The 25,368-nt window shown below is 44.5% G+C and overlaps 1 protein-coding gene across 3 annotated transcripts in view; it reads left to right on the top strand.

The window, feature by feature from the left end:
* Positions 1–25,368, top strand: part of Thsd4 (thrombospondin type 1 domain containing 4) — a 560,327-nt gene that overhangs the window by 479,208 nt on the left and 55,751 nt on the right. The window lies entirely within an intron of this gene.

The raw sequence follows: 25,368 nt of genomic DNA, 5'->3' as shown, positions 1-25,368 counted from the left end.
CTGGGAATCAAACCAAGGGCGTGTATAGCTCTAGGCATGGAAGTCTTGTGTAAGATAATACCCATAGGTTTCTTCCACTAGACCGCTGGTCATGTGGCAGTCAGTGCCCACCAGAGTGTTTTGGTTTTCTGAAATACCATTCATTTTGTGGTGGTGGTGGTGGTGTGTGTCTGTGTGTGTGTGTCTGTGTATGGTGTGTCTCTGTGTGTGTCTGTGTGTGTCTGTCTGTCTCTGTGTGTGTGTCTGTGTGTGTGTGTCTGTCTGTCTGTCTCTGTGTGTGTGTCTGTGTGTGTGTCTGTCTGTCTGTCTGTCTCTGTGTGTGTGTCTGTGTGTGTGTGTCTGTCTGTCTGTCTCTGTGTGTGTGTATCTGTGTGTATGTATCTGTGTGTGTATGTCTGTGTGTGTGTCTGTGTATGGTGTGTCTGTGTGTGTGTGTCTGTGTGTGGTGTGTCTGTCTGTCTGTCTGTCTGTCTCTCTCTGTGTGTGTGTGTGTGTGTGTGTGTGTGTGTGTGTGTGTGTGTGTAGTCATGGTTACACATACCTATGAAGCCAGAGGCCAGCCTCAGGTATCATTCCTTAGGAGACAGCCACCTTGCCCTTGAGCTCCCTAGCCTGGAGCTCACAGTATAAGTGATACTGACTGATCTGTTAGTAAGCCTCAGGACCCTGCCTGTCTCTGTGTCCTCGGCACTGGGACTACAAGCATGAGCCATTGCACCCACTTTTGTTTGGGGGGTTCTAAGGCTCAAACTCATGTTTGCAAAGCAGGCACTTTCCTGACTAAGCCATCTCTCCAGTAGTCGCTTCGTAACCATCCCTTCCGTACCCATTCAAACGCAGCCGGAACTAACTTCACTTGGCTTGATTGTCTAGAGGAGGAAGGGTGGCAGATGTGTCTCTGAGACAGACCCAATTAAAGCAGAAAACTGTTACATTTTATCCGGCACATCTAGGAGCCACCAAAGTGGCCGAAAGCCTAGTTTCCCTACGAGCAGTTTGTGCTGTTTTAAATCTCAAGTAATGATCTCTGTGTTTCCGCCTTTCTCTGATGCTTTTACAAGATCACATCTCCACACACATCCTGCCGCTTACAATGGAAAATGTTGCTCGGGGGTTATTTGAAGTGTGATTGTGTTTAAGCACACTGGCAAACAATGCCAGTTTTTATTAGCTTTATGTTGTTGTTAGTAAATGTTCCCTGGCTATCAGTGGCCCCATTTTGTAATCAGTTTCAGGCTCCTTGAACATACAACGGATATTCTGAGTGAACATTCACATGGTATCTGAATAGAAATAGCCCAGAGCCTGACTCATTCCATCTAGAGTATGGGACTTTGTCTTAAGACTCAACAGATACACTCAGGGAGGACTCCAGCACTTACTTATTGGTGATTCACAAGTTTCTTCTTTCTTCCTTTTGTCTCAGAATTTGTCAGGGTATAAAGCTTAAAATGGAATCCAGCTGGGGAGATGGCTTGGTGGATAAAGCAAGTATGGGGGCCTGGAGATCATGCCAAGTAGGCATGTTGTCCCAGCTCTGTAATCCAACCCTGAATCCCAGCACTCATTCAAGAGGCTGAGACTCGAGCCCTGGGGCAAGCTGACTAGACTAGCCATCAGTGAACTCCAAGTTCCAAGTTCAACAAGAGACCCTGCCTCAGTAAATAAGACGTGAAGACTTACAGAGAGAGATGGCCGATGTCAAACTCTATTGTCTATCTGCACACAACCCATACATGTGAACATGCATACAGATATTTACATATATGTACTCACACATGTATGTGCATATGAATATATATACATATATATATGCAAAATTACAGAATAAAAATGTCCACTTCCCATAAGAGGGATGAAGATAGAGCAGAGGGAGACTAGGAGTTGATGGGAGAATGACAGGAAGTCACTGTGCCCAGAAACCAATGTGTTCGTGAGAAAGACATCATTCATAACAGTGTTACGTGATGCTCTCCACAAGGAGAGGGACGCAAGCTTCCAGCCACAGCATTTATGTCACCTGGAGTGTTCTCAATTTCCCTTCTCCTTTTAAAACTCGGGATACATACAGGTCGCGTACAGTTTGCAGTGCAGTGGGTAGGGTGGTCTTTTTTTATACCAGGCTTTCTGTATCTAACTCACCTCAACTGGTCAACTCCTGCTCTGTGGACCCTCTGTTGAAAGCTGTTTGCATAAGATTGCCTGAGTTCTACAAACAACCATTAGTACACAGGCTCAGCTACGGTTTCTAAACTCCAAGGCCAGTATTTCCATTAACCATTGTCAGACAGCCAAACACTTTCCACAGGGCCATGAATCACCTACCACACTTGTCTCAAGAAGATTTGGTTGGCTAATGAGATGTCTCAGATAAAAGTTCTTGCCTGATGACCTAAACTGGACCTCCTCCCCCAAGACCCACAGGTTGGAGAGAGAGAGAGAATCAGCTCCCTCAAGTTGCCCTCTGACCTCCACACATGCACCGTGGCATGCGTTTTACCCACATGTATATCTGTGCACCACCTGCCTGCCTGGTGATGCCTGGTGCCCAAGGAGGCTGGAAGAGGACTTCAAATCTTCTCAACAGTGAGAGCCACTGTGTGGGCGCTGTGAACCTCACCCAGGCCCTCTGGAAAAACAGCCAGTGCTCTTAACCACTGAGTCATCTCTCCAGACCATAGTTAACTTTTTAAAATTCCATTTAAAAAAAAAAAAACATTTGGAGTTACTACTAGCTAGAGGTGCCATTTCAAAATTAGAGTATGAGAATTGAACAGCAAAATTTTTGAGATAAATATCATTATAGAACCCGCATTGACCTCAGACTTGAAAGCTTTCTGCTTCAACCTCCTAGCACCCACATGGTGGCTCACAGAGGTCTGTGAATCCAGTCCCAAGAAACGAAATGCCTAAATAGAAGAAGGAGGCATGTTTACTAACAGGCCTTAGCGGATACATTAGTAATATCACTGCACTAAACCTAACTCTGAGTTTTGCCACCAAGACTTGGCCTGCTGGCTCCTGGCCCGCTGGCCCCTGCCTTTCCATAGCTCATGGGAGGACTGGCTCCATGGAGCTGAGGGAGCAGGCCACCTCCAGCGAGCAGCCATGAAGAAACTGGAATACTTACGGTGCACACATAAAGTGGGAAATGACACACGTTCGTCTCATTTCCGGTTCTAAAACTGAGAACACACCAAAAGTGGGCGCCATGTTTATTAAAATTGTAGAGTAGCAATTGTTAGTGTCCTTCAAAGCTTAGCCTATTAGTCAGAGCTAGGTTTTAATTGGAAAGACATTAGAACTGCTGTCTGTTGTTAAGTTTTGAATTCTTCTTTTGTGCATGACTTATTCTCAGACTTGCTATTTGAAGAAGAAACAATGGATCTAATGTTATTAAAACGGCTGGCCGTTTGTATCACTCGCTTCCCCCTTAATAAGATGTTGTAAAATTATTTTAGCTGAAATATCAAAGCTTGGCGCAGTTGAATCAGTTCAGTTTACTAATGTCATTATGCCACAGTTCAGACATCAGACATAAAAGCACAGCAGGCAGAGACTGATTGTTCAGGACGTGGTCAACTTGCCAACAAGTACAGCCTCCACGGACTGTAGACTTGGAAGGAGTTCTTGAAGATCTATACGATCTTAAAAACAAATACAGTTCCCCTGAAACATGTTCTCATGAAAGTTTAAAATAATAATACCTGGGGCTGGAGAGATGCCCCCGTGGTTAAAAGCCGCTGTTCTTGCAGAGGATCTGGGTCCAGTTCCCAGCACCCACGTGGTAGTAACACCCACAAGGTAGGGCATGCTGTCCTTGACTCCAATTCTAGGAGATCTAGCGCCCTCTACTGGCCGCTATGGGTCTAGATGTGCTCAGGGCACTTTTATATGTGTAGGCAAAGACTCATACATATAAGATAAAGATGAATATGTTTTCTAAATAATAATGGCCAGCACCTAACATCTTAAGAACCATCATGGAACATCTGTAATTTGCAGATTTCATTAGATGAGCAACTTTCCATATGGGAAGGCTTAGGATATTTAAAACAATATGCCATCTTGGACAGCAGAGATGGTTCAGCGATTAAGAACACATTCAGTTCCCAGCTCCCCGTGGCTCACAGTGGCCTGTATATCCAGCTCCAGGGAACCTGTACCTACACACCCACATGTCTACTCCCACATATTCATAATTAAAAATAGTTTGAAAGTCAATCTTTACAAAAAAAGAAAAGAACATGATATCTTATGTGTAAATGACAATTAATCCCAAGGATTTTCTTTTTTTGTGGACGTTAGAAAAACTGTAGCATCATACAGGTCATAGAACACAAGGACAGGATCCCCTCATTGTCAGTCTTACATTGAATCAACAGCCTTGAAGTATTTGGACATCGTGCTTGTAACTTAACAGTTCCAATATTGTGTACCTTTATTTGCATTTTCTAACCACCAGATTCTTTAAAAATTATTTTTCATATTCTTATAAATTTGCCAATTTTTTAAATTGCTGGATTTTAATTTTGACAGTTTTGAAATTGAGGCTCTCATGCTGTGTTTTGTTTTGTTTTGTTTTGTTTTCATGGTTACGAGTAATAAGTATTTTCTGTCTGTCCTTGTTGAAAATCTCAGTCCTTCTCTTGTCTTTCTGCCCCGTGTTTTGTAGTGCACAGATTTTTAGCTTTAGTCAGGTCTGCTGCTCACCTTCCTGAATGCTCGACAGTGTGTATGTCACTCAGGAAAGCCTGCCTGACAGTGTGTATGTCACTCAGGAAGGCCTGCTCGACAGTATATATGTCACTCAGGAAGGCCTGCCCGCTGCCAGCACAATAAAAGCCACCCTTACTAATAAGCCACAACTTCTCTAGCTCCAGTTTTATATTTAAATATTTATTGCCTCTGGAACTGATCTTTGGGTGTGGTGTGAAGTGGGATTTAACTTTCTATTACCAGATAAGACAGCTTGCTCCAAACCATTTATCAAATTTCCCTCACTAAATTGAAATACCTAATCATATATTACATGCAAACCTGCATAGACACGCTTGGGGACCCTTAGCACGAATCCACTGATAAGGTTAATCTTCTTTAGGGCCATAGTCTTCCCCTCCCCTAACTCCTCATGTGGTCATTTTGGTTCTGCCCTAAATATTCTTTATGTTTTTATGCATTTGTTCTTCTAAAAGTACTTTAAAGTCAGATTTTCAAAATCTATTTAAAAACCCATTGGGATCTTGACTGGGATTGCGGTAACTGTATAGTAAGTTAATTGGAGGTAGAGAGGAGGCATTTTCACAACGTTCAGTCTTTTGAATCAGGAGCATCAAAGTGTGTCCTGGGTCATGAGCTTTAATAAGGTTTCTTTGTGTTAACTCTGTTGGCTTTATCTGGAGTGTCTTTAAATATTTTATAGTTTTTGTTGATCTGATATGTGACACCTTTCTTTCCTCTGGGTCACTGCCTAGATATGCAAGTGTGTGTGGAATCTGTTTGCTTCCTACATTTGTTTCAGCTATACATTTTGCTGGATTCTTTTTTTCATTTTCGTTGAGGTTTTGTTTATCTTTATGTCTGTGGGTATTTTGCCTGCTTGTATGTATGCACACCATATGGGTCCTGAGAATCGAACACAGGTGGAAGGAAAGAACTGACTCCACACATGATGTCCTCTGACCTCCATACATGAGCTTTGGTGCATGTGCACGCGTGCACACACACACACATGCACACATATACATATATACCCTACACACACACACACACACCACGTGTATACAGTAATGATAAATTTAAATGAATAAGATATGTAAAACTATAAAACAACTAGAAGAAAACAGAGAAACCTTCCATGAGAAGAGTATGAGCAGGGGCTTTAAAAAGATAATAAAAGACTTGAGAGATGGCTCGGTGGTTAAGCACGTAGGATGCTCTTCCTGAGGAACCAGACTCAATTCCCAGCACCTGCATGGTGACTCTCAACCAACTGTAACTCCAGATTCAGGAATCTATAACTCCAGTTCCAGGAATCCAATACTTTCTGCGGGCATCCATGGACACTGCAAATATGTGGTGCACAAAGATATATTCAGATAAAATAGCCATACACATATAATTTGTTTTAAAAAATATACCTAAGTTTCCATCATGATTGTGTTCCAGCGGTTCATTGTGAATTCTTAGCTCCCAACCTAAGCTTCCTCTTAGCTTACTACAGGGCTTCAGTGAGCTAGTGGACATCCACCATCTCCTTCCTTTAATCCTCAGTGCTCATGTCTGGTGGTGGTCTATTTCTTTTCTGTTGTTGTGATAGAACACTCTGACCAAGGCTTATGGGAAGAAAGGACTTATTTTAGTTTTCAGGTTATAGTTTAATTGTTGAGGGGAGTCAGGTGAGAACTTAAGCAAGAACTTGAAGCAGAAACCATGAAAGAACATTGCTTGCTGGCTTGCTCACAGGCAAACCACAAGCCCTTGCTTAGCTAGCTTTCTTATACAGACAAGGGCCACCTGGCCAGGGAATGGTGCCACCCACAGTGGGCTGGGTCCTCCCATATCAATTACCATTCAAGGTGCATGACATGCCCACAGGCTAATCTGATCTGGATATTCCTCTTACAGGGACCTGGGGCTGGCCAATTACACTGGGCTGATTGGCCAGTATGCCCTAAGGGATCTTCTTGACTCTTTAGCCCAAGTACTGGGGATTACAAACACAGACCACAATGCTCAGCTTTTTACATGGCTATTGGGACTCAAACTTCAGTCTTCATACTTACATAGGAACCACTTTGCTGAAAGCTCTCTGCCCCAGCCCCAGAAACAGTGCCCTTGAAAGAGTGTTTAAGCAGGTGAGATGGCACCAGAGCCAGATGCTGAATGGATTTGGTGGTCCTCCTAGTTACCTATGACAGCTCATGACAACCCCCTGGAGATGGTCAAACCACAAGCATCTCACAGTGATGCCCTGATTCTTAGCTGGATGTTCCTCTTCTAGCTGGTAGATGGGCACCGTCATCACGAGGGTTTGGGGGGGGGGGGTAGTTTCGCTCAATACAGACTTAGCTCCTGCCTCCTCTCCAGCACAAGCCTGTGTGGTTGCTGTATGAAACCCCAATCTTTGCAAAACAAATATCCCATGCCAAAGAGAGCGCGTGGCTTGGCAAGAGGCTGTCCTTTGTTTTAGTGCTGATTTTGCATTACATACTCCCACCTGGAGTCTGGCAGTGCCCCTCCCTTTGACTTAGGAGAACCCGTATGTCCCTCCTTCTGCTTCCTTTTTTTCTCTCACAGTCCCTCAGCCTTGACAAGCTTCTGGATCTGCTGGAACAAAATGAACCTTGGCCCCCATCCCTAGGCATTCACACCTCTACCCTGGAAACGTTTGCTTGTTTGTCCTATGGGAAAGAGTTAAATTATGACCTGGTTTTTGCCTTTAATTGTATTGTCTGTCTCAGAAATATGCAAAATGTCAACTCCTGCTTTTTGGTACCTACTGGGGCATTCTCCTTGGATTAAGAAAGCAACCCCTGAACTGGAACTTGGGTTTCTGTTTGCTTGGATGGTGTTGGTTTTTCTTTTTGAGACAGGGTCTCTCTGTGTAGCCCTGGCTTGCCTAGAACTCGTTATGTAGACACAGATGGTCTTGAAATCACAGAGATCCACCCACCTCTGCCTCCTAAGCGTTGGGGTTAAAGGCGTGTACCACTACACCCAGCCTGGTCTTGGGTTTGTTATAGAACTGATTTGACGCCTTCATTCTTGTAGGAAGAACATTATCCCCCCAACCCCCATCTCTGCCCCCAACCCCATTCCTTTAGACAGCATCTTTCAGGGCCACCAATCATACTCTAGGATACTCCTACCTGGATACAGAATAGAACAGGATTCCTATCCCCGAGCCAGTACAGGGTAGATAACATCTAGACTAAAATCCATCCATAGCTGACTTATAAATACACCTCAGCATTCCCTCTGAACCACACCCTGCCCTTCTGCAGTATGTAAATCATGGAGATAGCTGACGTGTAGCAGCATGCATTAAACATGGCTGACTTCATGAAAGAGAAGTGACACCTGAGGAAGACGACTCTGACATTGTCCTCTTCCAGCTACAGGCAGCTGTCTACCTGTCCAAGACCACTGCTCTCAGCTGGCCCTCCCTCGCCTTCTCTGAGAGAACTTCAGAAACAGGAGGTCTGCCCTTAGATCCCACCCCTCTTTCTCCAGGTCTTGCCTTTCCACCAGAGGTCAGGGTACTTTATCCTTCCTCCTTCAACAGAGCACTCATGAATTCTGTTCTTCTAGATCTTTAGTCAACTCAGATGATTATTCTTTCTTGTTAAAAAGAGTTTATTCTGATTTTTAATTATGTGTATATGAGGAGGTATGCCTGCTAGTGCAGTACCTGAATATGCATCACATCCCCCTAGAGCTAGAGTTCCAAGTGGTTGTCAGCCCCGCAACATGGGTGCTGGGAACCAAACCCCGGTCCTCTGCAAGGACAGTACACACTGTTAACCCCTGAGCATCCCTCCGGCTTCACCACTTCTCTTTCTACCTGAAGTCTGCCTGCATTATCTTTTCCTCACTATTTTAGCATCTGCAGCTCTCATACTGCCGTGCTAGCCCTACCCCATCAGCTCCCTTCATGACCCAAGTTGCTCCTGCATTTGTTAAGCGTGGGGAACAAAAGACTGTGCCTCCTTGTCCAGACTTCAGGTTCCCTTCTTATTATCTAGAGCTCAGGCCATCTGAATCAGAAACTGCTCTCGTTTAAGTAAAAGCCTGCTGCTTATCTGATTTGATACCTGTGCAAAACAAACATTGACCTGAAGAAAGCATTCCAATGGCTACATATAAGCACTTGCCAAGTACAGCATATTACAGCGAGGATGGCAATACAAGGTCCCTGCCTTGCAATGCATTTACACTCTGCCTGAGACTCCTGTAAGGACTGAGAAGTCATTTCTCCATCTTTGTACTCAACAAGACTCTCTGAAGTGGCACCATGAGTCTTTTCAGAGGTTTTGAGAAAGGGTTGGCATTCTCACTTGGGTTTTTGGTTTGGTTTGGTTTGGTTTGGTTTTAGAACACCAGAGTAGATATCTAAATCTTTTCAGGACTGCGAGTCTCTACTGCAACCACTCGACCACATCGTGAGAAAGCAGATATGGGAGAATAGTTCACAGCCATACCTCCCTGAGCTTCTCTGATTTTCAAAGTTAAGCAGGGTCAAACCCGGTTAGTACTTGGATGGGAGACAAGATGCGAATAGATGGGCATTGGTGAGCACTGGGGAAATCCATCTATGAAAAAGCCACTGATGCATTCTGTGGCCATGCTGTAGTTCCCAGCCCTCCTTACAGGACAAGAGGGCTTTGGTGGAAATAGGGGAAAGAGCATTTCTGCCTGAAGCAGCAGCGTGGGCTGCAGCACAGAGGAGACATATGAATGAATATGCTACAGGAGTGGTTCTCGCTAGATGGGCATAACAATAACCTCTGAGGCTACAACCATAGGAAACAACCAGGCTCCAGACTGCAGAAGACCTTCGTCCCACATTACATCGTGTGGGTCAAATCTTTGCTCAGTGTCAAGCCGCTGGTGATGGTGACTAGAGCTGGGTTATGACAGGATCATGCCCAGCCTCTGAGGGCTGTGTTAGCCATGACAGAAGGAAAGGCTAACAGGCAGTTATTACTGCAGGAAAACCAGGTCCATAACAAGAGTCTGGGAAGGAGACGTCTGACTAACAAAAAGATCAAATGTATGCATGGGCTTAGTGAGTCCAAGTGATAAATCTGCCCTTCAGTAAGTACTGTTTGTGGCCTGAACATTTTTAATCTGTGGATGTAGGTTAAGTATCTTATTAAAGAAGAGAGTAACACGGCATGACACACAGTAACTACTGCAGGGTAGTGACAGGCTGGGCTGCACGTGACATCTTGAGAGGAGTAAGAGTTAAGGACAGAGACAGGGCACTTGGGGATCCGAGTGGATAATACACCAGGGAGGTCTGAGTTCTGTTTGTGAGCAGCTGAGCTCCTTCCTTGTCTCTGAAGCAACACGTTGCAACCTCGGCCCATCGCTCATTGCTTGGTGGTGTGCTCTGGGCCAATGTCAGTGGGCATCGAACGAGACCTTCGCCCTGGGAAAGGCGTGATCCTAGCAGCAGGCAGCATGGCCCCACCCTAGCCTAAATCTGTGCTTTAAATTGAATTCCTCTATTTTTAACAAGCCTGAAAAGAATCCCATGCTGGCTGTCTCTAGAACTGGTCCAAGAGTTCCAGACCAACGTTAACTATGAAGATAAAGTTTTATTATTAGGATGGAAATTTGGCCTTAAAAAAAAAAAAGAGGAAGCTGACCTAATCCTCCGGCTTTCATAGGCTCTAGAGTCAGAATTCCAGTCTTCATAATTGCGCAGCAAGCACTTTAACCACCAGTCCACCTTCCCAGCCAACGGTGGCTGGTGTTGGTGCGTGTCATGTCTGTGTCGTGTTTGTATGTATGGGGGATGGGCCACCATAGGTCTGTAGCAGGTGTTTTCTTTATTTTCTAAATACTTGATCAGGTCTGAGATAGAGTCTCTCACTGAAACCTGGGCCACCGTTACAGATGTTCGCGACTCTGCCTCTTTCTCTTGTGGGTGCTCAGGACCAAGATCAGGTCCTCCGGTTTACACAGCAAGCATGTGACTGACCGAGCTTTCTCCTCAGCTCTTCTAAAACACTTTATTAACATACTACCTTAGGGGAATTGGAGAGGTGGCTCAGCGGCTGCTCTTCCAGAGGACTCAGGTTCAATTCCCAGCACTCACATGGCAGCTCACAACTGTCTGTAATTCCAGTCCAGGGGATCAGATGTCCTGTCTGTCCTTCATGGGCACTGTACCTATTGTACCCTTAGAAGCATACAGCGAGCACGCCTACATTTTTTAAAAAAACAATAAATTACTTGGAGAACTTCTAGAACTTCTCTGTAGCTCTTAGTCTCTCATGTCTTCTCCACCATCTCCTATGTATTTGGTAACTTGGTTTTGAGAGAGTCTCACTGCGTGAGTGTGGGAAGGATATGGAGCCTTTAGGAGATGCAGCCTTGCTAGGAGAGAAATTGCCGGTTATGGGCTCTCAGGATTTACAGCCTCATCCAACTTCCTGTTCTCTCTCTCAGTGGTTAAGAGCACTTTCTCTTGCAGAGGACCTGGTTTGGCTCCCAGCATCTACAACCACACTATAACTCTAATTCCAGAGGATTCAACACCCTCGTCTAGCCTCCATGGGCACTGTGCACACGTGGTGCATATATATACTTTCAGGAAAAATACTCAAATACATAAAACAAAAATAGAATATGAGCTATCACTTAAAAGGCTAAGCTCAGGGGCTAGAAGGGTGGCTCGGTGAATGATGTGCTTCTGTGCAAGCATGAGGCCTCAGTACATATCGCTAGCACACACATGGAAAAAAACATTCTGGGGAGAGAGAGAGAGGAGGATTCCAGAAGCTTGCTCGTCAGCAGGCTGCAGGTTCCATGAGAGACCCTGTCTCAGAAATAGACAAAGACACCTGACATCAACTTCTGGCATACATGCATATGTACATGCACACACACACATGTACATGCACATATACATTCACACACCACACACACATGCGTGCACATATACATTCACTGCACACACACACACACAAACACATGATAAATAAATGACTAATATCACAAATTAAGCTTAAAAGCTAGCATCCCAGAAATTCATCTGTCATGCCCAAATGTATTTTAGTGCAAATATTTGCAAGCCACAAATGATGACTGTACTGTGTGCGCTGTCTACCTATTCTCTCATCAATTCTCTTATCCTTTCATTCAGAATATTTACTGAGTCTGCTGTGAGCCCAGTCTGTTGCAAGCCACAGTTAAGGCTTCTGTTTTAGTTATATTTGTTCTGTTCACACAGGTTCATACATATTCTACATTGTAACTGGTTCTATATTGCCTTTTAAACAGCTCCTGTGAGCACAGATTTGATTTTCCCCCACAGTTCCCAACCGAATGTTCTGTATACAGTAAAGATTTAGTGCATGATTCTAATTTACTGGTTGGTAGGAGACCTTTATAATTCAGTCTTCTGTCTGAAACCCTGTCCAGAATGCTTCCCTTAGCTCCCTGCCGTTCTCACTAGTTCCTTTCTGCCTTTAAGCCTTTGTGGAGAATCAGTGACCACAGGGACCCAGACTTCACCCTGAGGATGGGTGTATCTGCATGCTCAAATGAAGTCATCCTGAGGTAATGTTCTGAACTGCATTCTAAGTTTTAAAGAGACTCCACCATTCCATTTGATTCATAAAACTGAAAGGTAAAACGTTAACATGTAAAACTGTCATTCCAGACAATAACACCTTTTCCCCAGACTCTTGTAACCAGTCCCAGCCCAGATGACAAGCTTATTAGCAGAAATAACGAAGTGAGGAGAAAAGGGAAATTAAAACCTTCGTAATTAAAAATAGCACTCTTCTGTTAAATTACCTGTTTAATATTTTTTTTCTTTTTATACCTGCCTATAATTTTTTTTAAAGGCTGCTTTGAGGAATGGAATGCTAGCATCTTGGAGTGATTGCCCTGCCAGGTTTTCTGCACTCTTCCTGTTTTATTTCATCTTGTGTCGTTCATGCTGACATTTCACTCCCAATTCTGACAGTTATCCCAGAAGCATATGCCTGTCCCTCTAGACAGCAAAGGCATCTTCCTGCCCCTCGTCTTCTGTTCATCTTCACCTGGTAGGTGGACATCAGGAGTGCCATACCTTGAAACTCCACCCACACCCACCCACCAAATTCCTCAGCGTCCCTCCTCCTGACTGAGTGTTAAATAGACAAGTTTTCTTTATCTGGATTTCAGATCTGCTGTTGCCTTCCTGGTAGGGAAGCCTCTAGCCAGCTCCTTAAGGCGCTGCTACGCAGTTCTGAGCTTCCAAAGGGAAGCTCGTTCATTGAAGACACGGGGACCTGGTGGCAAGCTTTGAACTCTGTAGCTTCTACTTAGCTCCTGCAGCTCTTAGGCACTGTTCTTTGAGCACTACAAGGCTCCTCTCCTTCGCATACCCACTGGGATTATGGATGTTTTAAGGTCTGTGAGATAGTGCCGTTGAGATAGTGTGTGCAGATGATTCTCAGCACATAGCTGCTTTTACTGATGATGAATGAGATGCACCTCTTCTCTGCTTCTCAGAGAAGCGTTTGGCTTTAGAGGAAGATTGACTGTTTCTTCCCAACCTAACCCTAGAAAGACTCGCTCTGAGGATCCCTAATGATGTGGTTGTGAGTAGGCTCAGGTAACTGCCTGGTGACTGGACACAGTGAACAGCATAAGGCTTTTGCATAATCTATCCACAGGGGAGTAAAAACAAAACAGAAGTCAGGAGCCTCTAATCACAGAACAACATTGTAACAGGGTGGGCTGGGGCGGGGCAAATTTCCAGCTGGGATGTTTACGAGGGTAACAAGTAGTCACACACATGTTCTCAATGCAAGTGGCCAGAGCCTCCCCTGGACCTCTCCCACGTGATTACTTTAAGAGTAACAGAATACCAGAGCACTAATGTGTGCAAATGAACGGTCCAGATACCCAGGCACAAACTGGTAGATGAACCACACTGGATTACACATAAAAAATGATCATGAGTCTAATTTTAGTAATCCCATTATTCTCAGCAGAATTGATAACTGTGCATCTCTAAGACTGCAGAGATGACACATTCCAAGACATTCTTCAAAGTGCTTCATCCCACTCTACACTTCTGCTGTTGAAAGCCAGGGTGATTTCCTAGAGAAAGGCTGTGTTTTAGGGCAGAACAAAGTTTCCTGTAGACCTCGTTTTATTCACTAGATTTCAAGATTCTGCTCTGTAGTATGCAGGGAGCTGAAGGTCAAGACTCAGTCATGATGAACTCCGTTCAGCCATCAAAATCTAATGCTCCATCTGGTCAACCTTCCATCTCCTCTCTGTGCTGTGGGAGGAGAGGAGGTAACCAGGAGATATCCGAGTGTAAGAATATCTCTGAGATCTCAAGACATTTTCAGGGAAGCAGCAACAGCAAGCTGAGAGACAGGGACGGCGCTGATGTGCTATGGATGTTTGCTGGCTGTGTTGCTGTATGCTGTATAGTCTTGACAGGAAAAAACCCTGCTCTATACCCATTCTCATGTTCCAGTAAATCAGTTGGACATGCAGTGTCTGGAATTACCTTCTATGTAGCTAAACTCTGCTTATAAGTAACCATCCTAGAGTTGTTAAAACTTGCAATTGTGGAAGGAATGATCATTTAAGGAGTCATTCCTAAACCAACAATGCACATGAGGTCATGGTCTCTTCTGAAATGAGAAGTGAACATCTCAGATTTCTTGCTGTGATTCTGTGTGTTTAGGAATAAATTTGGAGACTAGATAAGCTCTGATAGTAACTCACTATTAATTTCAGGATATAGAAGAAGAGAATCTGGTGTATGTGGTAAGAAAATCAGGACTGCTCCCTAGTAGGTGCCTCTGCTCCGTGCTACTGATGTGTGGAGAATTCTCTCAGCAGCAAACAATTCTTGGTGGTACAAGGAGGGCCACATCTCAGAAAATATTTCCATAGATCCCCGGGCAGCAAAGCTCCACAGAAGAGGGATAGAGAGATGACTCAGTGGTGACCAGTGCCGATTGTACACACGTGAGGATCGGAGTTCAGATCCCAGGCCTGCATAACAAGCCAGGTGGCATCACTCAAATGCCTGTAACTCAAGTACTAATGGATATGATACTTTCTTCTGGCCTTCATGTGCGCACAGGTGCACACACACATGAACAAAAACACACTTTTACAAAGCTAACTCTGTTTCTTTTGATCCTGAGCAGCTAGAGAGATAATTCAGTGACCAAGAATACTTGCTGCCCTGTAAAGGACTAGGATTTGTTTGTTTGTTTGTTTGTTTGTTTGTTGTTTTTTGTTTTTTGTTTTTCGAGATAGGGTTTCTCTGTATAGCCCTGGCTGTCCTGGAACTCACTCTGTAGACCAGGCTGGCCTCGAACTCAGAAATCCACCTGCCTCTGCCTCCCGAGTGCTGGGATTAAAGGCGTGTGCCACCACACCCAGCAGGACTAAGATTTTTGTCCCAGGCCCCTCACAGTAGATCACAACCATCTTTAGCTCCAGTTCCAGTAGACCTGATGTCCCCTTCTGACCTCTTGGGGCACTGAAAATACATAGTATACATACATGCATGCAGGGAAAACACTCATACATATGAAACCCTGAACTGGGAGAAAAAAAGCCAGTGTCTGAGTGGGTCTCCACATAAGTGTGATCAGAGAGATCCCCCTCCAGTTGAGGCTCAACCCTGGGGTGTGAACCACATGAGAGGCACTCACAATGAGATGCTCCACTGGGAAAGCCATCAACAGTTGAGTGTGTGTCCTTCTGACATCATGGTCAGTTCTCGTCCTGGATGTTTGGGCTCCTACCCTTTCAGCCTTTTCCTTTCTGATCTGTTTTACCCTAAACTGTAGATTTGGATCTGTTTAGCTTTTCATCAGTTGTCTCCAAGACCTGCAGCCTCTGCCAACTCTTAATGAAGACCTGGCATGTTCCCTCATGGTTCGGGGTCATGATATTTTTCTCCTAGCAGTGGTTCATTAAGCTTTCCAAGAATTAAACATTTGCTTCCATTTGTTCATAGGTTGCCCAGCAACTTCTTTTTCTCCTTCTCTCTATAGTTTAATTGAAATTTTTATTGAAATAATCATGGATTCACATGCAGTTATGGGAAATAATACTATAAGTAATTATTTTGGTTTCTAACCATGAAAAACATGTACTCCCAATTTTTAAAAAAAAAAGAAATATCTGGCAATTATCATATCCCAAATGCAAACATCAAGGACACTGTTGTAACTGCATACAGCTTTGTCAGGAGCTGAGACAGTTCTGTGACAGTCCACAGCCTCATCATAGCACTGGACACCACCAGTATAGTCCCCACAGGACCACGAATGGCAAAATATGTGGACCATTTCACAGCTCCTGTGTGCTAAGAGCCACTTTCTCCCATTTCCTTATACTTCGTTTATTCCAGCTCATCTCTTAACTAGATCTTTTTAATTCCTCCCAACCTGCAGGTCTTTGTCACACCATCTTTGTGTCTGTGTTAACACTTGTGTTGGTGGACTTGGGGCCTCTGATGGCAGTGCTTCCTATGGTATCCATCTTCCTGGGTGCATGGTGCTCTCCTGAAGGTCCTCTGAAGTCTAGTCTCTGTGAATGGGGAACGAGATTAGAGTCTCTTTCAATTCAGGCTTGGTTCCATGAGTGAGGCACAGATCCCATAGGAGTTGGCCAACCCCGGTAAAGGCCTTGGCAAACTGTAGCTCCTCCTTACTCAACCTCAGAGTTCACCCTCAGTTCCAAGAGAGAAGCCTACCTTCCTGACCATGAAATGCCCCTTGTCCCCAAGAAGCCAAACAGCCACAGTATGAGTTCCAGGCATCCTCTGCCCTGACCGCCATACAGCAGGAAGGATGGCCCAGCTACTGCCATCCCTCCTGTTGCCCTGGACACTAGATGAAGGAGAGGTGGTGAAGATAGCAGAGGCAGGTAAGAAGGTGCCCTGTCTCCACAAGGAGAGGCATCACAAGCTCCTGCATCCACCCAGACAGATGCTACTTCCCCCTCCTTGCACCAGGGAGCGTAATCTGGAGCCAGAGTCAAGCTCTGTGGCCTTAGACAAGTTACTTCATCTCTCTGGACCCTTCCTCATCTGTACAGTGCAGTGCACGATGCTGATCCAGAGGCTGAAATGTGAGGCTGAGCACATGCTGGGGAAATCGCTTCCCTGAAAGATGTGAATACCAGAGGTATCTCCCTGATAAAATAGCCATGATCATCAATGAGAAAATACAGCTGAAGCACCCACGGCTTGCCTGGGACATTGTAAATCCTTAAGGATTGTCAGCTAGTTTTATGAGTGTCCTGTAAAGTTCTCAGGACATTTCAAAGCTCTCTGTTCATGGAAATTACTTTCATCTAAAAGAATAGGAAAGACTTATAAGTAACTGAGAGTAAGGATGGCAACTGAGTACCAGTCTCCCAATTTTTCTCCACGTACATTGTAGAACACCAAGAAAAGTCAGTAAAATGCCAGCTGTGTAAACATGAGGGCCGGAACTCGGAATTCCAGCCTTCACCTGAAGCCTAGGACAGCAGTGCTCACTGTAACTCCAACCCCTACCCCACCCCCACCCCCCATCCCCCACCTCCCCACCTCTGTAGTACCCCTCTGTAACCCCATCCCTGGGGCAGTGCCCCTCTGTAACCCCACCCCAGGGCAGTGCCCCTCTGTAACTCCACCCCCAGGACAGTGCCCCTCTGTAACCCCACCCCTGGGATAGCAGTACATCTCTGTAACCTCACCCCTGGGAGTGAGACCCCCAGGGACCCCAAATACTCATTGGCCCACCAGTCTAGATGAATTGATGAGCTCTGTGTTGAGTGTGAAACTCTGGCTCAAAAATAAAGTGAAAAGCAATCCTTATTGAGATCAACCTTTGGCCTCCACATGCAACGGACACACAGACACTTGCAGGGGCATGCACACACACTCACCCACACAAACACATATGTATGCCTTACACATGCACATAAAAGGAGAAATGAGATGATACCAAAGTCATCTCATCAACGTACCTGGAGGACAGAGAGTGTCAACACAATGTAACAAAGATCACCATGTCCCAGGGAACGAGAACTCGAACTTCTGCCAGCCCTGCCATTGGATTTTGTAGTGAGCAGAGATCATCCGTCTGTCCGTAGGGAAGAGAGAAGGAGCCAGTGTAATCTAAAGTCTGAAACTGCTTCCAGGTGCCTAGGCCTGAAAATGTTACATTATGTAGCACAAGAGCACTTGGCCATGGGAGAGTCACAGGGCTTTAAAGGGAGCCGGTGAACTGCACAGCCCTGGGAGAGAAAATGGGGAAAGAAGGGAGGCTTCCCATCCATGACTGGAGGCAGCGTGGGAGAACAAAAGAGGGCCAATCAGATGGCTACTGTTAAGGGCATGTGTCATTAACTGGGACTGGGAAACATGTTGGAAGATGTGCCAGAGAAGATACCCTAAAGAAAAATCACACTAGCGAGCCGAGAAAAAGCAACAAGTCAGGAAGCGACAAATGACGCAGAGGAGCTGTGCTAGGAACACGAGGTGACAGAGTGGGAATGAGAGGTGGGGACAGCAGCATGAACACTGAGGGACATGCATGGAATCCGAAGCTAGAAAGGAGCTGGTTGGAGGCAGAACGTGCTAGAACACAGCAATGCTACCATAATGTGACGTTCACCACCAACCCTCTGCCAGGGCTCCAAGAGTGTTCTGTAAGTGTTAGTCACTGTCAAACTGATGGAGCACAGATTAACCATGAAGGACAGTGCTAAAGCTATGTGAAGGGGATTATGAACCCCAGGCTCACGGAGGAAGGGAGAAGAGCCATCCAGCCAGGCTCTTGACATCCGCTGGGTTATCCCTAGGTGAATTGGCTTGGCTCTGAAATGTCCCATGCAGGCTTTTGTTTTGAACACTAAGTCCTCAGCTTGTGGTTGTAGCCTATGGAACCTCTAAAATAGTGGATCTCAACCTGTGGGTCTGGACCTCTCTGGGGTGGGACAACCTAATGTAACAATGTAATATATGTATCTAAGAAATTCTGCATATCAGATACTTGCATTATGATTCATATCAGTAGCAAGATTATGGTTATGAAGTAGCAACAAAAATAATTTTATGGTTGGGGGTTCACCACAACATGAGGAACTATATTAAAGGGTCACAGTATTAGGAAGGTTGAGAACCACTGCTTTAGAAGGTAGGCTCGACTTGTAGAAGTAGTTCACTTCAGGCAGGCTCCGGGAAGTAGTATCCATCCCTGGCTATCGTCCCCACCTCCTGGTCTGAACCATGTGAATACACACCATCGTATATCACCTAAGCTGCTCCCACCATGATGGGCTGAGATCTCTCTAAAACCATAAGCCCAGAAATCAACCTTTCTTCCTCTGAATTGTTTCTGCCAGTTACAAAAGGGCCTGAACAGATGTGTCTCCTAATGAGAAAGACACATTCAAAGGTACCTAGTGCTATCAGTCCTGTTAGAAGGTTCACTATCAAAAAATTAAAAATAAGTGTGAATATCATCTGGAGAAAAAGGGGCCTCTTGGTACCCTAGCACAGTATGGGGGTTCTTTAAAAATTAAGAACAAAAATATTATATGACCCATATATAATATTACCTATTAATGTTATATGTTACTATTAAATGTTAATATAATATTAATAGTTAATTAAATATATAAATATATTTATATCAAAACATCAAGTAAATCTCTACATTCCTATATTTTCACAACATTATTTGTAGTATCCGAAATCTAGAAGCAACCTAAAAGTCCATGGATAGGTAAAGAGATTGTGGATGCCCATACAACTGAATGTTATTCAACCTTAGGAAAGAAAGAAATCCTGACATTTATGACAACTTAAATGAGCCTAGAATGTGTGGTGTGCTGCGTGAAAGACAGACATAGAACAGCAGATGCTACAGGGCTCAACTTGGATGACTGGCTAAAATAGTTAACTGAAACCAGAAATCACAGTGATAGTTACCAGGGCATTGGGGAGTCGGGGGAAAGGTGAGAATAAACATAAAATTTAATCAAAAGGTTCAAAGATTCAACTATTACAGGTAGGTCAGCATAGGTCTTATAGTTAACAAGTATATTTATATTATATTTATTATATATTTGAAATTGAGGTTCAACTTTACATTAAAGTCTAGAAGAGCAAGTGTTCACCAGACGTTTTTGAGTAAAGATAGAAGCAAAATGTCATGTAAGACATCAAATGGTATAAGCTCAGAAAATTGTATGAGTCACAGAAAACACAATGAAATAAACTAGTCTGAATGCAGAACCCTGAGTGCATCAGAATACAGTTCATGGCCAAGTGGGAATTGATAATTGAGAATACAGATTAGATCACTCAGCAACCAACACTAGTTATCAACATAGACAATAATGAAGTTGAGTCCCCCACTCATAATATAATCCAGGATGAAAACTATAAATATACCACAAGAAAATAAAGATAAGTTCTATAAAAATACCCAAGGAAATTGCTTTCAAATCATATGACAAGAACTTCTTAGCAAGACCCTAAATCGTTTCGGAATCTATGAGCATTTTAAAGGTTTATAAGTCTGATTTAATTTTTAAAATTGGGGCTGCTGAGCTGACTCGGAAGATAAAAGTGCTTCCCACCAAGCCTCATGACCTGAGATCAATCCCCAGTACCCACAGAGTGGGAAGGAAGAACTGATTCCCAAAGGCCGTCCTCTGATCCCCTCAACCTGCGTGCTGACGCACATGCATGTATGCAAATAAATGAGTGTCAGGAAACTGTTTTAGATTTATTTATCTTGTGTATATGAGTATTTCCTGCATGCACATATGTGCACCACATGTGTGCCTGGTACCAAGACAGTCAGAAGAACATAACAGATCCTCTGGACCTGGAGTTACAGATGGTTGGGAGCTACCATGTGGGTGCTGGGAATGGAACCTGGGTCCTCTGCAAGAGTGGCCAGTGCTCTTAACTGCAGAACCATCTCTCCAGCCCCAATAAAAATATTTTGTTAACTGGAGTAAACTAGAGGATAACTAATGGCTAATATCTCTCATATTTAAAAGTAGTCCTTGTGCCGGGTGATGGTGGCACACGCCTTTAATCCCAGCACTTGGGAGGCAGAGGCAGGTGGGTTTCTGAGTTCGAGGCCAGCCTGGTCTACAAAGTGAGTTCCAGGACAGCCAGGGCTATACAAAGAAACCCTGTCTCGAAAAAACAAAACAAAACAAAACAAAAAAAAAGTAGTCCTTGCAGTACCCCAAGGGAAAAGAAAAGAACAGATTGTAAATGAGGCAAATGATAGAAACACTGCATCCTACTGGGAAAATGTCAGCCATGTAAACACATGAGAAAGTTTGTAGTCCCACTCGTGACCAGGATGGTGCAGATTGTTACAGTTTGCTATTGATTTTTGCCTAGCATGATGTGAACATTTTAAATGTTGTAAAATACAGTTTAGGGGGAAAGTAGGGTCACATTGATAGTCCTCATGAAGTGTGTCAGTAGCGTACTCTGCTGAGCATGCAAACTCTGACTGGAGAAGGGGCCAGTTGAGGGCTGAGGAGATACCTCAGTCAGTAAAGCGCTTATTACAAAGCACGAGGACCTGAGTGTGATCCTCAGCTCCGACATAAAAGCCAGGTGTGTGGGTATGCAGGTGTGTGGGTATGTAGTATACACTCCTCCATACACGGGCATACACAGGAAGATTCCTAGGACTCGCTCACCAACCTGCCCATCCTGCCCAGCAAGGTCCAGATCCCAGTGAAAGACTCTGCCTCAGAAAACAGTATTGGGGGGGGGGGTGGAGAGATAACTCTGCAGTTAACAACACTTACTGCTCTTGCAGAGGGCCTGCGTTCAGTTCACAGCTACATGGTGGATCCCTGAGACTCTCTGCTGACCTCCAGCTCCTGTATACATATACTCCTATATTTAGGCATATACACAGAATAAAATAACATAACAAGTGAAGAGGTAAAAAGGTGGATGGATCCTGAGGAATGATACCAAAAGATAACCTCTAGCCTCCAGACACAAGTTCATGTATATGGGTACACACACACACGGGGGGGGGGGGGGCAGAGGCATGCATGCATATACCTACATGCACAGATATATATACACTCATATTCTCAAAATAAGAAAAGAGAAAAAATAGTCATATGAGCACACAAGAATGTTCATTGCATCTGGTGTTACAAACTGAAAAAATGAAATGCAGTCTAACTAAACAATAAGATTGTTAGCTAGATGTTTATACTAACTATGCTATTGTGAAGTGATCCTTAGCCCTGAAAATAATGGAGTGCCTCTGTATCTAATGAAGAACTTGGAAGTGATGCTGGAATGAAAGAAACTGTATAGAGTCCCATCCGTGTAATTTTAAAATGTGCTGTTTAGGGGCTGGAGCCATGGCTTATTGGTTAAGAGCACTGGCTGATCTTTCAGAAGATCCAAGTTCAGTTCCCAGCATCCACATGGCAAATCACAACCACCTGTAACTCACGCTCCAGCAGGTCAGACACCCTCTTCTGGCTTATGTAGGTGCTGTGTGCATGTGGTTCACAGACATACATACCGGCAAAATACCCATGCATATAAGACAGAAACAAATACTTTTTAAATGCAATTATGTATCATTGTATTTATATACATAACAAAGTCGGGTGGGGAGCTCTTCATTGGCTGGAGGTGACTGTGTTTGTGGTATGAAGTGACTTTCAGACTAAGGAAATGGAGAAATGAAAACTTCCATTTCGTTTTGGACACTTAATTTTCAAAAAAAAAAATGATCCTGATTTATTTCTGTTATTTTAAAAAAATTGAAATTGTTCTTATAAAAATATATGGAGCATGAAAGTACCAGGGGTGAGAGGGCACCACAGTCTATAAAGCAAATCTGGATGGTGTCTTAGGCAGGCACACCCTGCCAGCCCCTTTCCCATCCAAGGCTCCTGAGCTGTCTGAGAAAGGCTCTGTGACCCTGCAGGTCAGGTGCCATTGCTCTCTCCTGGCTGCCCAGGAACTGACTCAGCCACAGCCTCCCACACAGCACTGCACTCGGGCTGGAACCTCTGGCAGCACCCGGAGAGAACAGAGGAAGTTGCCACTGATGCCTTAGAACTTGCCGTCTTATTTAAGCTCTTAATTGAGTTCATCATTTTCAATTTATTATTTTAATTAAATTGGATCTTTGTAAAGATCATTTCACTTAAAGGGACCTTAGAGATCTTTCTTGGTTCAATGCTAGCATGTTACACACAAGGAATAAGAGGTCCAGGGCAGGACCATTAATAAATAGTATCCAATTTAAGACCATGAATGGGGCTCAGACTCATTAAGTTTCTCCGGTTTTATCAGAGCCAACTGGTGTTCCTGCTACATAGAATGTTCTTGCCAGGCCTCTGCCTGCCCAGCTGCAGGAGGGTGAATACAGCCATTTATATTCATGAGAAACAAAGTTACCAGTTCCTTTTTAAACTAAGTTCTTCTGACCATGGGACTTCCACAAAGGATTTCCCTCCATTTCATATGGACTTCCCTGCACTCTCTCAAAGCAGCTTTCTCCACACTCAGGCAAGTCCCAAATCTCTCCTGTAAATTAGACGCCCTCCCCCATCCTTCTCCCTTTCAGCCTTCTGTTTGCCAATAGTCGGAACCTACCATTTGACAGGGAACGTGCCCTCCATTTGTTTGTTTGTTTTCAGTCGGGGTTTGACTATATAATCCTAGATGGCCTGGAACTGGTATGTAGACCAGGCTAGCCTCTGCCTCCTGAGTACTGGTATTAAAGGTGTGTACCAGCACACTTGGCAGTGCCATTGTCTTATAAGTATCACCTACTGTGAGAAACACTGGGACCAGATGAAAAGGGCACACAAGTTTACACTAAGTTATGCAGTTGTTAGTTAAGTGTTTGTTTCCTTATATAAACATTCATTTATCCAGAATACTAGGAACCAGGCCCTTGGCTCTGAACAGGCCAAGGCCAGTTAGACAGAGCCTCTACTACAGTGTATTTGATGAATGGAAGAGCATGGTACCATGACTACACCCCTGGCTCAGACACACATGAGCAGTGACAGGGACAGAGACAAGGACAGAGTGGACTCTGATTAAAGTGCTTGGCCTGGGAAGGATGTACAAAGTGACTTTGTGTTTCTAATCAAGAAGAAAGGAGCGCTCTAAAGAGCAGTCACAGAGGGGACGTGGAGGAAGCAGCGTGTACGTCTCAAGCCTTGAAGAATGGGAAGAATTTAGAAGAGAAAAACAGAAGCCAAAGGATGTGACCGTAGTAGCCACCAGAAAGCTATGGCTGGTGGGGAGGGTCTGGCTGGGAAGTTGGGAAGCCAAACAAATGGGAACCCTGGGCCCACCATAGCCAGGCACTCCTATACTTCCAGTACTTGCCACAGTCCCATTTCTAGACGTCATTTCCTATATGAGGGGAAGGGATGCCAATGCTGACCACACAGCAAAGCCAAAACCCCAAAGATAGGCAACCCTGTGTTCTCCAGAGGTATCAGCTCTAGTGTAAGCGTTGCTCCTCAGTGGAAGCTGGTCTCCATCTGCTCGAGGCAACTTAGATGGGTGTTATTCTTGCCACTCATGGACAGTCCTTTGTCTCTCTACATTTGTAGATATTACTTACTTGATCCGGAGAAGTTTTTCAATGCCTTGTGTGTTAACATCTCCAGCAGCTGTCCATCCACCCAGCTGGCCCACCCTTTGGCCTAGCTCTCAGAATGACAGATCCATCCTGTCAGGATGGTGGCCAGAGGGAAGTTAGAAACTTGTAAGCTTTTCATCCAGAAGGAGGGTTTTCAAGATATTCATTCAGTAACCGCCGTGCCATGAGTGCCTGCTATATACACAGAGGATCAAAGCAAGGAAACAAAGAACGGCATGTGGATCCAACACTCCAAGACTTGTGTTCAGTCTACCTGATAAGGGAGGGAAGTAATTAAGACATTGCCCTAAAGAACTGCATAAATGTTACAGGAATCCAGAAGGAAGGCAGGTGGGAGTCAGAGAACACTGAAGCAGGGGGGTGCTACTACTGTGAATACTGAGGGACCAGTAGGTTAGGGAGGAGCTGTCAAGATAAAGGATAGCATCCAGAGACTCCAGAAGTTCCTCGGTGTCTATCTAAACTCATGGTTCTCCGCCTTCCTAATGCGGTGACCCTTTGATATAGTTCTTCATGTCGTGCTGACCCCCAACCCTAAAATCATTTCATTGTAACTTCATAAGTGTGATTTTGCTACTGTTCTGAATCATAATGTAAATATGTGATGTGTAGGGTGTCTGATATGTGACCCTGAAGGGGCCTCACCCACAGGTTGAAAACCACCTTGTTATGTGATAAGGAAAAGGTAGCAAGCAGGAGAGTGACTGTGGTCTGTGCCAGATTAGCCAATGAAGACTGGTTCCAAACGAGCTGTTATGTAAATGTTAGCCTTATCACTAGGCAAGACTCAAGTGGGTCATAGTGTGGGCTTAGCCTCAGCATGCAGCAATTATGGGCCACATTTGGCAGAGTGAGGAAGATGGGGGTGGGGGAAATTAGAATCAATTAGATATGAAGCATGAAGGAAGAACCAGGGAAATTCAGTGACTGAGGAGACACTAGGCCAGTGACTGTGTAGAAA

Source organism: Mus pahari, chromosome 10 (genome assembly GCF_900095145.1).
Source record: "Mus pahari chromosome 10, PAHARI_EIJ_v1.1, whole genome shotgun sequence".
Lineage (NCBI taxonomy): Eukaryota > Metazoa > Chordata > Mammalia > Rodentia > Muridae > Mus > Mus pahari.
The sequence above is the reverse complement of the archived record's forward strand: the minus strand, read 5'-3'. Positions and strand labels throughout refer to the sequence as shown.